The following is a 17,553-nucleotide window of genomic DNA, read 5'->3' on the forward strand; positions in this document are numbered from 1 at the left end:
TATACTAAGCTATAACCTGTCTATGATATGGCATTAATTATCTAGCCAGTCAACACAGTGACTCATTATGCTTTCATATATATATATATATATATATATATATATATATATATATTTTTTTTTTTTTCTTTCTGTGCTGTGCTGCTGCAGAGGAAATAGTTGCAAGCTGTGATGCACACTAGGAGAGATTAATTCCCCGCAGAGAGACATGGGGTAAATATCACTCAGGTTCACATTTAAGTCACAAATTTCATATCATTCCATCAGTCACTAGCCTCCTTATCTGGCATAGTTCAACCTTGATCTCAAGCACACATGCCTTCCCTAATATCTCTTGCTGCTTCCATTAGGCAATCAGATTAAAATGTGTGTATGTTTAATACCCAGAAACAGCAATTACTTTTTATTACTGGATAAGTACTTCTAAAATATTAACGTCAATAATACATCAGGAGCAATTAAATTATGTTAATTGCAATTATACAATGACCCCCCATTAGTACTCAAAAACGTGCACGCTGATTGGTCAGGGTACATGTTGTAAATCAGTTATAGTAATGGAAAAAAGGTTCGGTCACTCGGACTTTTTCCATTACTGTAACTCTTTTTTTAAGCAACAGAGAATGCAAGATCTCCATTGCTTCATACTGTCTCGCTATGTTAAACTAGTTTAACATGGCGAGTCAGCTTTAAAAAAAGCAACGGAGATTCTCTGTTGCTTTTTTTAAAGCTGTCTCACTATGTCAAACCCATTTAACATAGCAAAACAGTTTGTAAAAAGCAACGGAGATCTTGCTTTTTCCGTTGCTTTTTTCAAAACTGTCTCGCTATGTTAAATGGGTTTAACATAGCGAGACATCTTTAAAAAAGCAACAGAGAATCTCCGTTGCTTTTTTAAAGCTGTCTTGCTATGATAAACCCATTTAATATAGCGAAACAGTTTGTAAAAGGCAACAGAGATCTTGCTTTCTCCGTTGCTTTTGCCCACAGCACTGATGTACTACATAGGCATACTCATGTGCATTACATGAGAACTGCCGCAGAATACCAGACAGCTGTAGAAGGGCAGCAAGGAGGCATTATACAATGCCATTATTTAAGAAAAGTAATTTTTTTTTTTCTTAAATAATGTCATTGTATAATAGCAATAACCCACTTCTGGGTGTGGGTAATGCTGGATTTACCCATGGTTTGCTTTGTTTGGCCACTCGGACTTTGCCCTCATGACCAAACCACACCAACCGTGGGTAAATCCAGCATTATCCACACCCAGGCGGGGGTTATTGCTATATTATTACATTTAAATGCATATCTCCTGTCCATCATAGAGAAATAAAGGTTGCTCTGTGTTATATCGTAGCACTGAGATTTGTTTACTTTATGACACATTAATACCTATCCATCATAATGGATGTAGCAAATGTGTACAACAGTAAATTATCATAATTTTTTATGTATTGCCAAACACAGTTTATTTTAAAAATGCAATAATGTGACATGTCATGTTTCTAATTGTCTCTTTTTTGTCCTCCCTCTCTCTCTCTCCCTCTCTCTCTTTCTTGGTAGGGGTTTTAAGGCTGCTCTTTACATACCTTGCTGTTAAAAATTAAATGACCAACAGCAGAGAGAGGTAGACTGACCATATAAATGGCAACACAGATACTCAGCACTCCAGGTTCACAATCAGTGTTACCTGCACAACCACTCCCTTAACCACTTCACCTGCATCTGGTAGCTCTGCCCCAACTGCTGGTGGCAATTGTACCATCTGGAAGCAATACCAGTGGAGGTGTTGATTTTGTCATCCAACAGTAGCTGATAGGGCTGATGGAGGATATCATGCAGATGGGCCTCTATGCATATATCAGCAGGGGTGAAAAGGTCCTGTGTCAGATTACAAAGATGATACCATGCCCAGCACTGACCAAGGAGCTGCTGTAGGAGACAGTGATGACAGTTCTGTGGGTGAGGAATAGACTCTCATTGTTCTCAAGCTGGATGCAGATGCACATTAGATGTCTCCTACCTCTCCTTAAACATGGTATACCCCAACCATAGTCTACATCACCATTCCTGTCTGTTTTGTATGTCCTATATGTCTGTGCATGTTTTCTAACCTATTCTACCAATCTGACATCTCATTCCTAAGCACGTTTCACAACATTCCTCTTCCCACTAAAAATAACCCCCCTAAAAAATAATAAAAAATGCACCAGTCCCACAAAAAAATTACTCTCCATAGATATCTCTCCATTTTGCCTATATAATATCTTGATACACCTGATTTGGTCCAATTGACCATACAACATTATTCTGTTATTATCACCCATCACTGGTGTGTTGAGTCTCCAAAGTCATGAAATTATGTGCACAATTGTCTATTTATGTTGTGAAGAAGTGAATAGCTATGGGGTGCTCTCTCATTACCGTCCTGCAAATGACTGTATTGTTTTCTTTGTGTCCTTCCCTCTGCTTGCCAATCCCATTGACACCACTCTTCCATCCATCCCTTTTACACACATTTAATTTGGTCATAAAATGGATTCATACACAACACACATGGACAGAAATGGCACAAGGAAGAGCTTTCACTTTATGCCCTCAGCATTTGCTCGGAGTTTGGCATAGTGCAGCAAAGCTGAATGATGGCCAAAGCTGTTTAACTTGTTATTGCAAAAGCTGATTATTTCAATTTAATCCAGACTGGCAAGGTTATTTTCATGCCAATATGTTTAAATCTGCTGTGCTAAGGAATTACAAAGTAAAGGCAAACTAATGGCAGCACTTTGAAACAGTTAATGTAACAGTTCATAGGAAGATAGATGGATGTAATAAAGGAGTTTCTTTGTGGCATGTTGCGTTACTTACTTTTCTTGTAGACTGATATTTTTGTATAGTGTCTTGGATTTTATTACAGCTGTAGGTCAATCTAAAAATTAATAACATGTCATATTCCCATCATATATTTAACTGGAAACTCTGTATTTCTCTCCCATATACAACATTTCAGTAACATAACATTTGAATAGTACAGCAAGATATCATTTGAAAAAACACTGCAGTTCCAAAAAGGATACATATTAAGATAACCTTATCCACTTATGTCTTCATGTTCATTGCACTCTCCTAGCCCTTTTTTATCTCTATAGCAAGTACTTTATTATACAGAGCATGAAAGCTTAATAATGAGGTAATAAGTAAGAGTAGCATACCATAGAGATGGTCCTGCATGTCTCACAAAAAACATTTTTACTATTCCTCTCTCCCTCTGTATATCTCTGTTCACCCATTTTGCTTCAGTAAGTTGTCACTGTCTTTCAGTTGTGTTATGCAACTGTTGTGATGCAGTAATCTGTTTGTGCAGTGATGAGGTAATACTTACATGCATAGATAGATTTTTGACTTCTTTCAAGGGTTCTAATCCAGCCATTAGCAAAGTGGTACTGACTGTTTTATGTGTACCTCTTGGCTACATATTGTTATGAGTCAGCATTAACCTTCTTCTGTTAGAAGTTACTTTGTCTCTGCCTCCACCACATCCTGTCAAAGTATCTTATCCATTCTATATCATTATTCTTCCACATCTGCATTTGCACAATGTCTGGCACCAGGCAACAAATGCAACCAAGGCTAAATGAAAGTACACAGCTTATGGCAATATCTTGTGATTTTATTGCCTTCAGCTACATTGTTCTACGACACTTCAAATGGAAGAGACCATGAATTTAAGTTTAGAGTTGTCAGCATTGTTCATAGAAGCATAAGAGGAGGTGACTTGAAAACAAGACTAGAGACTTTAGAGTATGAATGGATAGTGAGACTGCAAGCCCACTGTCTATCTGGTATTAATGCAGCACTGAGCTTGAAACCTATACTAAAGAAAAGACAAATGCTGTTGAATTATTTAAATTATATATATATATATATATATATATATATATATATATATATATATATATACAGTTAATTGTTCTCTTCTGAACTATTGTAAATGTATATATATATATATATATATATATATATATATATATATATATATATATATATGTGTGTAGATAGATATGAATATGCAGTTAATTGTTCTCTTCTGATTGGCCTGCATTATGAAGGTTTAGTTTAAATGTAGTACAAAATTATCTCAAACGGAGCTGGAGAAACAGCTGATATAAGTCCAGAAATTGAGTAATTCCACAAATAGGATATTGCACAAGTTGTTTTATTCCAAAAAAGATGGATCCACACTATATGGCACAAGCTTTCATCCCTGCTCAGTCAGGAACTTCTTCAGAGTGAATTAGTTACTAAAATCAACCTAATTTAAATAGCTAACAATCATAAAACACACCCCTTTCCCTTACATATCTAATTAAAACATGCTAAAAACAAATGTCAATACCTAAATACTAATACAGTAGACAGAATAAATAATTAGACAATAAAATCTAAGACATCCTAATTTATTTTATATAAAATACTATATACTTCATCTCGCTAGACATTTTCATTTAAAAAAACATGCAAGTGAAAAACAGTCAACCCTGGCCATTGTAGGGCATTCATTCTTAGTTGCCATAAGGCTTCCTGCTTTTCTCATATTAATGCCCATGGACCACCCCTTACATCGGGTGTAATAACTTCTAATATTATAAATTTAAACATATATATCAGCTGTTTCTCCAGCTCCATTTGTGCTAATTTTGTACTTGGTTTATTTAGCGCTTTTTTTTTGATTAGTTTAAATGTATGTGAATAGTAGTTAATTATGTAACACACTGAGGAAGGGCATTGTCCTGAAAGCTTTGTGTATTCTAAATAAACTATTATCTGCCTAGCATTTCTGATCACTGGACTTTACCCTGCTCTTTGTACTAGACAATGGAAACAGCTTCCTTGCCAAAGAAGCATTGATATTTTACTGTTTACTGTTGTGTGGACAGTAACATGTGTAGCTTCTTTCCAGCATTCTGACTAAATCTGATTTGTTTATATTATATTCATAACGTGTTTCTTAATGCAGATGTTAAATTCAGTTATCTGTCATAGTCTCCATTGCTATCTTATGAGGCACATGCAGTCAATAAATATGTCTAGTGAGAGCACAGTATAATAGGCAGAGGATTGAATTTGGTAACATCTGTGTGTCAGACAACAGTGACTTACACACAGACAATACTTATGAAACAGTCAGAGGGACAGCTTTTTCAGGCCTTGTCCAAAAAAATAGTACATCCATACCCTTTATGATAGGAAAGTGCTGTAAGTCCTTCAAGGCTGTTCTTCATAGCATAACTGATATATGTATTTCTGTGCTGTCCATGATTCTGATGTATTTCTGTGATGTCTGTCATGTATTCAGAAATGACATGATACAAATATTTACTATGTCCTTCATTGTTCACAGGCATTACCTATTCACAAAAGAATTATGTTCTGTATTACATGTCTTCATCCAGACATTTCTTTATTGTTTTCATCACACTATAAAGCTTAATGGCAGATGAGGGCTTCATTAAATATTTCTTCCTGTATGGCATGCAGCCAGAAACATCTGAAACTGTGGATGGTCCTCTGTTATGACACTTTCTTGTGTGTTGGTGCTATTGAATTGCTATTATAAGTTCATAGGTTCATAGGTTGGTACTGGGCTATATGCCCAAAGGCATATATTAGCCCAGCCACGTTGTGTGGTATTCACCGCCCCTTTAGTAGTTCCATAGACCCTTGTACTAGCAGCTAGTACCCTTGGCCCCTATCTAGTAGTGCTGTTGGTGTGATCCCTGGTGTGAACTTTCTGTTACCCAGCCACTCATCAAGGTTCCTCTTGAAGAGTGATAGTGAGGGGGTTCTGTCTTATGTAGATCGGGACCCTGTTCCATAGTAAGGGAAGTCTCTGCGAAGGGAATCTATCCCTCCAGCATGTTCTATTCATTGTTGTGTTGAGGTTTATATCCCTAGAGCGTGTAGCTCGAGTAGATTTGGTTTTGCTAAGATGGAGCATGTTCAACAATTCTGAGTTGGACATGGCTCTGTACGTTAGACAGAGATCGGCTCTGAGAAAGCGGTATGCAACAGAGAACAGTCTTAGCTTTTCCAATCGTGCTGCATAGGCCAACTGTTTGCGGCCAGTAATCCTTTTTGTTAGGTACTTCTATGGTCTCTCCAGCTGCTGGAGATGTCTAGCCAGGTACATTCCAATTGGTGCATTGCACTCAATAATGGGTCTGATGAGGAAAGAGTAGAGGGGCACCATTACATCCTTAGATCTTGATGCAAACCCTTTCCTGATCAGATGGGTCACATAGAAGGATTTTTGAACCACTTTGGCAACATGGTTATCAAAGGAAAGCTGACTATCTACTTGGGTCCTTAGATCCCTTATTTCTTCTTCAGATTTCAGGGGATTACCTCCTATGTTGTAGTTGCGGGTACTCTGTTTTTTCCAAAGGGGATTACTACACATTTTTTTTGCATTTAGCTTGAGACTATGGCTTTGACACCATGCATCAGTCTCATTTAAGCCCTTCTGGAGGATCTCCATGTCGGACGGAGACTCTATTATAGCACCCAGTTTGCAGTTGTCCGCAAACTTAGTCAGCCACAGCCCTTCCGTGCTTGTCTGTACTTCTGAAAAGTATATCCCAAACAGGAGGGGCTCCAGGACAGAGCCCTAAGGCACACCACTCATTACTGGTCTGGATTCAGATATAGATCCCGCTACTCTTACTTTATGGGATCTGTCTGAGAGCCAGTTTGCGATCCATCTTGTGACGTAAGGGTTTATGCCCAGCCTGGTGAGCTTATCAATAATACCTGAATGGGGAATAGTGTCAAATGCTTTAGCAAGGTCAAGGTAAGCCATGTGTACCTCCTTTCCCTTATCTATAGCCTGAGTAACTGTCTCAAAGAAATCCACCAGGTTCAGGAGGCATGATCTGCCCTTGATGAAGCCGAACTGTGTGGGGTCCAGCAAGTGGAGGTTTCCAATCTCTCCATTTATGAGTTCCATAATGATTCGCTCCATAGCCTTACAGATCAGACTGGTCAGGCTTATTGGTCGGTAGTTCCCAGGGTCAGTTGTGGCCCCACCCTTGGGTAGCGGGACCACCGGTGCCGTGCGCCATTTTATGGGCACATATCCTGTGGAGAGGCTGTGACTGAACATGGCATTAAGATGTGGGGTTAATTCCTTTTAGAGCTCGCATATGACAAAGCCTGGGACACCATCTGGTCTCATGGAGGCAGTGTTTTTATTATGTTACTGTTCTCTGTAACTCCATCTGAGCATACCTACTATACTGATTTTTGAGATGTTTGCAAATTAACAATGAAAAACTTTCATGAAATGTCATCCAATCTGTGATGTCATTTGTCACTTGTATATGCTAAATGTTATTATATTACAATTTAGTATTTATATAAGTTGACAACACTTGCTTGATGACATTTCTTTGCAAAACACATCCATTTCTGATGTACCTGACATTGCAGCTGTAAGATTAATTTCTCATGTATATACATGCTGAGATAAAGAATACAGCTTGCATACATAAATTACATGTATATACATCTCATATACAATAACTGCAGCCTATGCATTCATTTCATCATGTATCTTCTATTCTTCCTGTTATATGAACTTAGCATTTTATGAAAATGTATATCACATTTAAACTCCCCTTGACAGAACTCCGTTATTGTCTTTGACTTGTCCATACAAATCATACAGCTAAAAATGTCCCAATAGTTCTGAACTAAAAAGATTACTGGTCTAAAGACATTTGATTACAAAGACAGGCTTAAAACTGTTTCTTTATCCTTCATCTCTTATAGACTCCTTTAGTCTCTTACATGGATATCTTTATCTTGTATCCTGTGCCATTAAAGACCATCACCATCTTTGAGGTCTTACATTTTCACAAGACAAATAGCTCCACAAGCACTAGATTTAAATATATGAATCTCCATCAATATATAAATAAAATTAGTTGCAGGGAAAGATTTACTTCACAACATACAAACAACAAACTCATACCTGTCCAGACTTGTTTTGCACTCCTAGATGTGGAAGTTATATCATGAAGATGGGGACGAGGAAGATGTAAATGATTTCATGATCCATTCACTACAGATGTTAAGGGCTGTGAGCTATAGTTCCTGTAGTACAGGCTTTGACTCCCTCAACTCATATTTTCCTGCTGTGTGTCCTTCCATAAGTCACTTAGCCAGCCATTGCTTCCAGGTTGGTTGTGTATCCAGTGGGCCTAGCTCATTAACAAATTGATATTATAGCATTCACTCTTTCTCACAGACAGGCACACACACACTCTTTTAAAATGTATACATTGCTTCTGGATGGTCTGGGTTGAAATCTTTGCTATTACATGAATTCTTTAGTGCTGTATTCTTTGAATGTGATGACAGCCTATATTTTCAAAAGCTTTTACTTCATATAGCAGTTTATTTTATTTGATTTCTAGTGCATGGGGTTTGTTGATACTTTTTCTCCTGTCTCCTCTCTCTCATATATATATATATATATATATATATATATATATATATATATATATATATATATATACATATATATATATATATATATATATATATATATATATATATAGTTTACTATCATAATTCCGAAGTGCAGTTAGTCGAATGCTGGTATCTCCAACTCCCAAGCGCGAAAGTGACAATGTCGAATTCCGACATTGCCGAAAGTACATCTCGAATTCGACCACCAAACTGTCTTTAACATGGGTCGAGATAGGGGCGAGATTTGTACTTCGACAATGTCGGGTTCGACATTGTAACCATTTGACCCCCTGCCATTCACTGTAGTGGTGTCGACAAGATGCACATCGGAATTATAATAGTATACCCCTCTCTCTCTCTCTCTATATACATATATATATATATATATATATATATATATATATATATATGTGTGTGTGTGTGTGTGTGTGTGTGTGTATATATATATATATATATATATATATATATATATATATATATATATATATATATATATATATATATATATATATATATATATATATATATATATATATATACATTTTTGTGGATATATACATATATTGTATAACAACTATGCAAATCTAACTGAGCTGATTAATAACTAAGACACTCCTCTACTAAACATACTAATCAATCACATCACTGTTTTTTGCTGCATTCACAGAAAAATGTCATCTTTATTTTGACACTACATTTCACATGTACTTTTTTGTATCTTTACTTTTCACATATAGTGTTTTGTAACTTTATTTAATTTTTATTTTAACATCCCAACAACCACATGCATTCAATATGCGGATGATTCCACTTTTATTTGCTCTGCCACCTCCCCTTTAAGTCTGCAGACTCCATCCCAAAATGTTTTTAATACTGTCGAAAATTGGCTCTGTAGTTGAAGTCTCCTATTAAATACTAACAAAATTAAGCTACTGCTTTTCTCCCCCACTCGTAAAGCCTGCGCTCCAACCTTTACTATAAAATCTAACAATGGCACTATCATTGCCCAGAGCCCTGTACCAAACTCATAGGTGTAAAAGTTGACAATAACTTCAAGTTTGATATGCATATTAATCAAGCTATTAAAAAAATGCATCAAAACACTTGGCTCACTATACAAGATCAAACCTTTCCTCACTCCACTAGCTAGGATGGTAATTGCCTGTACACATCTACTTTCCACCCACCTTTATGCATCCCTTCTCTTCATGAAATTGAATAAGTCTGACCTTAATAAACTCACTAGCTGCTTTAATCATATTTCCAGATTTGTCACTGGAGCAGCATACAGAACATACCACTGTCTGAAGCTAAATAATCCAGGTTGGCTAGAACTGCCTATCCAACTTCAGTGCAATCAGCTAATAGTAGCACATAAAATTCTCTACCAACCTGAAAACACACCCGTACTTATTTATTTATTTTATTTATTTAAATTTGTTGACCGGGAGTGTCCGACTGGACGTGGGTCCATTTTCAGCGGAGGCCCGGGGAGAAAAGCTCCACAGTAAAATAAACAGACAGTAATTACATTGGATTACATAGTGATTAACAATTTAACATAGAAATTACTTACAACATATTTACAGATGAAGAACATAGTACAACAGTAGACAACTAGAATCTTTATCTGTGAAGTACATAACAGGCATTAACAAATGTAACAATGAGAAGTTCCTGCTGTATAATAAGTACTAGGCTTATGAGCATCTGAGCTTGCTATCATCAAGGTAGTTAGTGGAGGTGAAAGAAAGATAGTAGCTGGATGGGGTGGATGATATTAGAGTGGGAGTTGCAAGGGCATAGCCAGCATGTTTTTAGGTGCGCTTTTAATAAAGTTTTGAAGTTGGTGCATGATGGTACGGAGGTAATTGTGGGTGGGAGTGAGTTCCATAATTTGGCTATGGCGCAAGAGAATAGTGCTTCACCAGCAGAGTTTTTGGCTTTAGTGATCTGCAAGTGATTTTTGTTGCTGGATCTTAGTGGTCTGGTGGTGCGATAGGGTTGGAGTAAATTCTGGAGGGATGGGACATTTAGTGGATGGTTTACTAGTTTGTGGGTGAGTGAGAGTTGATACCACTGAAGGAGGTGAGGGAGTTCAAGCCAGCCCAGTTTAGCAAGTGAGAGACAGTGTTGACTACGGTAGTATGCCCCTGTCACGAATTTTGCGATTTTGTTGTAGCAGGTCTCTAGCTTGTTTAAATCACATTGCCTTAGGTTGGTATATACACTGGAGAGGCATAAAGTAGGGTGGAGATAAGGTGGGAATTTGCTATTGAAATCTTTGCTGCTTTGGTGAGAAATTGTTTATTTCTGTATAATGCTCCTAGTTTTTGTGGACTTTTTTTATGGTCATGGATATGTGAATGTCAAATTTTAGTTTATTGTCTATTTCCACTCCTAGCAATTTGGTGTGTTCAGTTGGGTATATAGTGGTGTTGTCTTTTGCTGTGATGTTAAAGTGAGAGTTGTTTTGAGTATGTTTGGTGGGTTGGAAGATGAGTAGTTTAGTTTTGTTTGGGTTGAGTATTAATTGGGCATCGGATAACCATGTTTCAACAGAGGAAAAGGCTTCCTGTGTGACTTTTTGCAGTTTAGGTAGGGACTGGGCTGAGCAGATGATGGTAGAGTCATCTGTGTATTGGATGAGTGTGCCATGTTTGGTGGCAGAGGCTAGATTATTGGTGTAAACAGAGAAAAGTAGGGGTCCAAGGATGGATCCTTGGGGAACCCCTATGGAGACAGGTAGTTGGGGAGATATGTCATTCTGCCATACAACGGATTGTTGGCGGTCAGACAGGTAACTCTGAAACCAGTTGGTGACTGATTGTGAGAAGGATAGGTTATTGAGGACAGAGATAAGTTGTTTGTGTGGGACCATGTCAAATGCTTTAGACAGGTCTAGGAAAGTAGAAGAGGAGAGATAGCCATTGTTTTTATGCTGAAGGATAGTGTTTGTAAAGGAGAGTAAGGCAGTGGTGGTGCTATGGTTTGGTCGGAAACCATGCTGACTACTGGAAAGGAGGTTGTTAGTAAGGAGGTAGTGTGAGACCTGAGAGTGTATGCATCTCTCTAGTATTTTGGAGAGTGGAGAGAGAATAGCTATGGGGCGGTAATTGTTTAGTTCTGCAGAGGGTCTGCCTTTGTGGAGGCGAATTATATGTGAGACTTTCCACAATGTGGGAACGTAACTTTCTGACAGAGATTGGTTAATCAAGATGGATACTGGGTAGGCCAGAGCATCAGCTGCGATTTGTAGGTATTCACTTGGGAGGTTGTCTGCTGCTAATTTGGTGGGTTTAAGTTTAGTTAAGAGTTTTTTATGTTGGAGATAGGTACAGGAGAAAAAGAGAAGGCAGTGGGGAGATTACTAGTTGAAGGTGTGGGTTGGAGGGAGGTGGTGTTGTTTAGCTAGTGATAGTATGGTTTGGGTGAAGTGTGTGTTGAATGAGGTAGCAATATTTTCTGAGGAGTGAGTGATGTTAGGAGGAGGGGTACTGACTTTACCTGGGTGGAGGATGGAGTTTATGGAGGACCAGAATTGTTTGGGGCTGTGTTGTGAGGAGTCTAGGGCAGACTGGTAGTATTGGAATTTGTCCCGTTTTATTAGCTTTTTGACTCTATTGCATAGTTCTAGGAATTTCTGTCTAGCTGCAGGGGTTTTGGTTTTGCGCCAGTGCTCCCAGGTTTTATCCCTGTTTTTCATTTCTGACTTAGTGGTTTTCTGTAGCCATGGGGAGGGTTGTGCTTTGGTTCTGGAAAATCTTATGGGGGCATGGTAATTAAGGATGTTCAGGAAGGTAGTATTAAAAGATTCAACTGCGTCATCTAGACTGAGGTACTTTAGAGCATGCCAGTTACATTCTTTGAGGGATGAGATGAATGTGTTACAAAAATGATCACCCCTTACAGCAACCTCAAGACACTTGTTCATCCAACAAATTACTAGTCCAAACCCACAAAAGCAACAACTCATCTGGAGACTCTCTATATGCCAACTCTGTTTGCAAAATACGGAACTGACTTCCTGCTGAGCTTACTTCAGAACCCATTCTAACCCAATTAAAAAAATTCTAAAACAGTACTTTAAAAGGCAATGGCTATGTCACTGCTCTAATCCTGACTAATGCTGGCAATATAAACATGTGCTAAAGAGGTCTTTTGACAACCCCTACATTGCTTCCTAGTTGTTACTCTATAACAAATCAGATTTATATATGAGAGAAGAAATGACTTTTATTCTATGTATTATATCTGTAACAGTGCTTTAGCTTGTTTAATGTAACAGTTTTTTCTGTATGTATGCATGGAGCTTTTCTCCCCGGGCCTCCGCTGAAAATGGACAAGTATCCAGTTGGACTATCGCTGTCAACAAATGTAAAATAAAATAAATAAATAAAATAGTAACATTTGTTTACCAGGAAAGTCCGACTTGGAACAAAGTCAATTTTCAGCAGAGGCCTGGGGAGAAACACTCCAGATGCATGTCTTTGTAACTTTACATTTGACATGTACTTTTTGTAGCTTTACATTTTTACATTTCACGTATACTTTTTGGTGACTTTATATTTCATATGTATAAGAGGTGTGTTGATACTTTTGTGGATCAGTGTATTGTAATTGTATGAAAATTGCATAATAATGAGTGAAGATTTTCCTTTATCTGATTCCTACATGAAACCATGACATTGGGAAAAAAAAAAGCTTAAGTGGTCATTTGTGTTGTGTAGGAACCATGATATGTTTAACATCCTGATTTGTAACAGGTTAACTTTTTTTTTTCATTTTTTTAACTAAGTCACTTTTAGGCAAATCATATCCCACTGAATTCAATAGGTTTTAGTATACAGTCCTAGTTGTGTAACTTCTCAAGTGCATTATTTCAATTTATAGGAGTACATGGGCAAATCCTACTGAGCACTGTAGAGTCAACCCGTTCTGTGGGGGATGCACATGTGGTTTGTATTTATTGGAATGTACTATAGTGCTAGTATAATAGCCAGGATCTTTATAATAAATTATGGTTTAATAGATTTGCATTTCATCCATCTGTCTACCACAGAGACACATCCTTTATCTGCACCACTGATGACTTGAATGTGAATTGTGCCTCAATTGCTGAAAGGCCGGATGAAAAGGGAACGGAATGAAGAGACTATCTGATTGCTTATCTAGTTTGCTTAAGATGGGAGACTGAAGACCAGATCTCATTTTAAATCTCTAGTAGAGACCTAGGAATTAGTGAAGTCAAGATGGGGTTTCTGTGATACAGCAATGGCCCACACAAAGCCTACTACATGTCCTCTCCTAAAGTGCTGTGGTCGGACCAGTAGGCATGTCTCAAATACTATCCTGTAGTGATGAGGAAAGCTGCAATGTCTCCAGTTACAGAGAGTGCCTTAATGTACAGCAGGTAGCAGGCATATAAAAATATCAGAAAGGAATACACTGTAGAATAAGGTCTGTATTAATGTTTGTGATAGTTACGAGCAACAGCATAAGTGTTGGTCCAAAACTGCAATGTTGTGGTTACATGACCAGGTTGTTGTCCTCCTGCATTATCTATCTATCTATCCATCTATCTATCTATCTATCTATCTATCTATCTATCTATCTATCTATCTATATCTCTCTACCTATCTCTCTAGCTGTCTATCTGACTATCTATATCTTTTTTCTTTCTATCCTTCTATCTAACTAGTTATTTCATTCAAGGTCCACTGTCACTCATTTATGTAGATAGGTAGATAAATAGGCAGCTTGGAATAGGTAGGCAGACAGACAGACAGATAGGACAGGTAGACAGATATATTAGATAGTGCTATTATTGCTTTAATTTTACGGGGGCATCTATTCAGTTAACCTTCTGCATCTATTTATATTTTTAGAGTTATTGGGTTCAAAAGGATGCCATTCTGTATTGCAAATGGAATTAACAAAGAAAACATTATTTATGGACATTAGAAGCAGACTGCATTGTTTGTGTTTTACTGCCTAGAATTAACACCAAAAATCTTAGGTGGCTGTCCAAAAGATGCAGAAGTAGTAGTGCAGGAAACACTGGGAGTTTAAAGTGGTGTCCATTATTATCTTGTTTGCAATAGTGTGGCATTCAGCAAAGCCAATGTGGCTTTCAGCAAAGTCAAAGGCAGTGACAGATTCAGAGTGGGATATTTGATCCGACCTCATAAGAAAAGACATGACAAATTACCCATACTATCAGCATCTAGAAGAATGTTGTCTCCAGTCCATTTATTATGGTGTTGTATTAGAACAGAATATTACAAACCTGTTGTTTAATTCAGATGTCATTGAATTCAGCAGTAATATTACAGTACTGCTATTTCAGCGGCATGAGGTTTATGCCCCAACATTTTTATTTAGTTCCTATACATTCTGCATCTGCCTTTTACTTGCTAATCTACAGTTAAGTGTTATAACACAGTAAAGTTGGACAATTCAGCTTCACATGCAAATAAGTAAACTGAATGTATGCCATACTTCACCGTAATGAAATGCAGAGAGTGCAGTTATACCAAAACAAAATTAAGAAAAAGCAAAAGTAATAACATTGTTGGAAAGGTATTGATTTGTAGACAAGGTGTCAAATTTCTTACTACCAGCATTAGGTATCACAACATCAAACAATTTCACTATGACTCCTATTAAAGAAGACCTGACAATTGTAACGGGTCTATGTTATAACAGCGAATGATCAAAAGATCGAATGCTGTCATATCAATCACAAAAGAAGAAAAACAAAAAAAGAGCGAACAGCCAGAACAGCGAATAAAAAAAAAGCACACAAAACACTATTTTAAGTGGGGGGGGGGGTGTTTGCCACCCACACCCCCTACTTAAATATACCAACTCCGAGATCACACTACATTACCAAAAATGGCAAAGTGACAGAACCGGCCAAGCGACTTATTTCCCAGGGAAAGAATTTGCTTAACAGCCGCTTCATCATTTTGCATTTTCAACATTTTCAGTTCAACGAAGATGCATTCGACATAATGCATCTTCATTCTTCTGACAGGAACCCATTGTAACTATATCCTGCTATCTAATGACATCTCTATTTTGCATGTTTGCATATTCTCTCTGTGTCTGTGTGGGATTGCTCCCACTTCCACAAAATATACCAGGAGTTTCAGTCTCATGAATGGAAAGCATTAGGTTCAAATCCTGCTACCCTAGTTGAACTTGAGAGGTATGCCAATGAAATATACCCAAAATGAGTTGTGGGCAGGAGCACAGACTGTAGGTTGTATCTATCAGGAAAATAATTGTGTAGACCAACCACTTTGGTCATCAAGTGTTGTGTGCAGTATTATCTGAATACGAAAGAATATTTCACAGACTGTGTACCATGTCAAGGTAGCCACTTGGTAGTGTAAATATTAACTCTAGGTCTTTTGGTCTCATCAAATAATGTTGCTAGAAATAAGCATAGGTATGTGCTGATGGTTTGTGGTTTTAGGAGCTAGCCTACTCCACACTATGCCAAGGACCATGCTATTGATAGGAGGGATCTGTGTTGCCCTATTGGCCAGCATGTGTCTGCCATAAAGCCCTGCAGCATATGGGTAAATAAGTTATAGGCATGTGTACACTAGCTTAGCATGTGTTACCTGAAATAGCTCTGTTAAACAAAAGTCAGGCAGAAACCCAATCAAACTTCCCAAAATTAATTATGGATTGTTACACTGAATATAACTTTCCTGTCAGGATGTAATTTGGAAGTGGACAACATTATGGATGAGAGAAGACTGGTCACCCTGTGTATCCAGGTGACAGAGTGGAATGGCAGAGCTGAAAAAACAGTTGAATTGTCTATTAATCTTGGGGCTGTAGCAATAGTGTGGGAATTGTGATGAGAGAGTTGTGTGAAGAATATGAGGTATGTCATTCAGAATTAGTAACAAACTCATGGCAATCAGATTCCAGTGTAAATACAGGGTAGTATTCATAATCTCAGCCTATGCCCGCCAGCAAGGTTATGATGGCAAGGAAATGAGTGCATTATGACAGACGTTGCATAGCCTCTTACATGAAGTGGGAAGAAAAGAGTTAGTGATGATAATGGAGGAAATAAATACTCATATTGAAACAGACAGAATAAGACATGAGATCTGGCTGCACATGGGGGAGGGGCAAAAGAATAAATGATAGTCCATTCTATTGTCTGGCAAATTGCTTGATGGTGACCAACACATGTTTCATAAAGACAAATTGTCACAAGATCAAATACAAAAATGGTCAACATGCAACTTAGATAGACTTCCTGCAAGTAAGAAAGGGTATTGAGGTGGACTCAGAGATTGCAAAATCATTCCCTGTCAAACTACTACAGTGGTCAGAGAAGGTTTTAAAGTTAACACAGACTAAGATGAAGACGTGCAGGTTGACTGAGTGAAATCACAGAAATCCAACATAATACTCAGGCCTTTAGCACCTCAGGAAAAAAGGAGGAAATAGGTAGACTTAAAAAAGCATGGCGACATCTCAGAACAGCATATGTGAAGACTACAGAGTAGATATGCAACCATGCAAGGTATGGAATAAGGTGGAAAAAGAAATGGTAGTGATGGAAAGCAGGAGTCCAAGAAGTTAGCAGAAGAAAGAAGGAGTGCAGCAAGAAATAGGGAGATAGAAAAGATGGACATCAAAATCATGAGGAAAAAAACCCAAAGAAACAAAAATTACACTGTCCCATGCACTGCCTATGGTGAAAGAAGAAGAACCCTTCCTAGAAGAAGTAAAAACAGCACTAAGGAAACTGTAGTCAGAGAAAGCAGCAGTTCCTGATGAATTCATGTTAATTACAAACTGGCATCTGATAAAACCACAAACTTTATTTTAGTATTAAAAAAGTGCATAGTATTGTCTCAGCTTCACACATTATAACTATGAAAGAAAACAAAACATTACTACAAATGTATAAAGTCCTGCTAAGAATATTAACCAATTAGAAAATTCCATAACTGTTTACTTAATTAATAAATTAACCAATCAGAT

Source organism: Protopterus annectens, chromosome 1.part2 (assembly GCF_019279795.1).
Source record: "Protopterus annectens isolate FY-2018-M chromosome 1.part2, PAN1.0, whole genome shotgun sequence".
Lineage (NCBI taxonomy): Eukaryota > Metazoa > Chordata > Ceratodontiformes > Protopteridae > Protopterus > Protopterus annectens.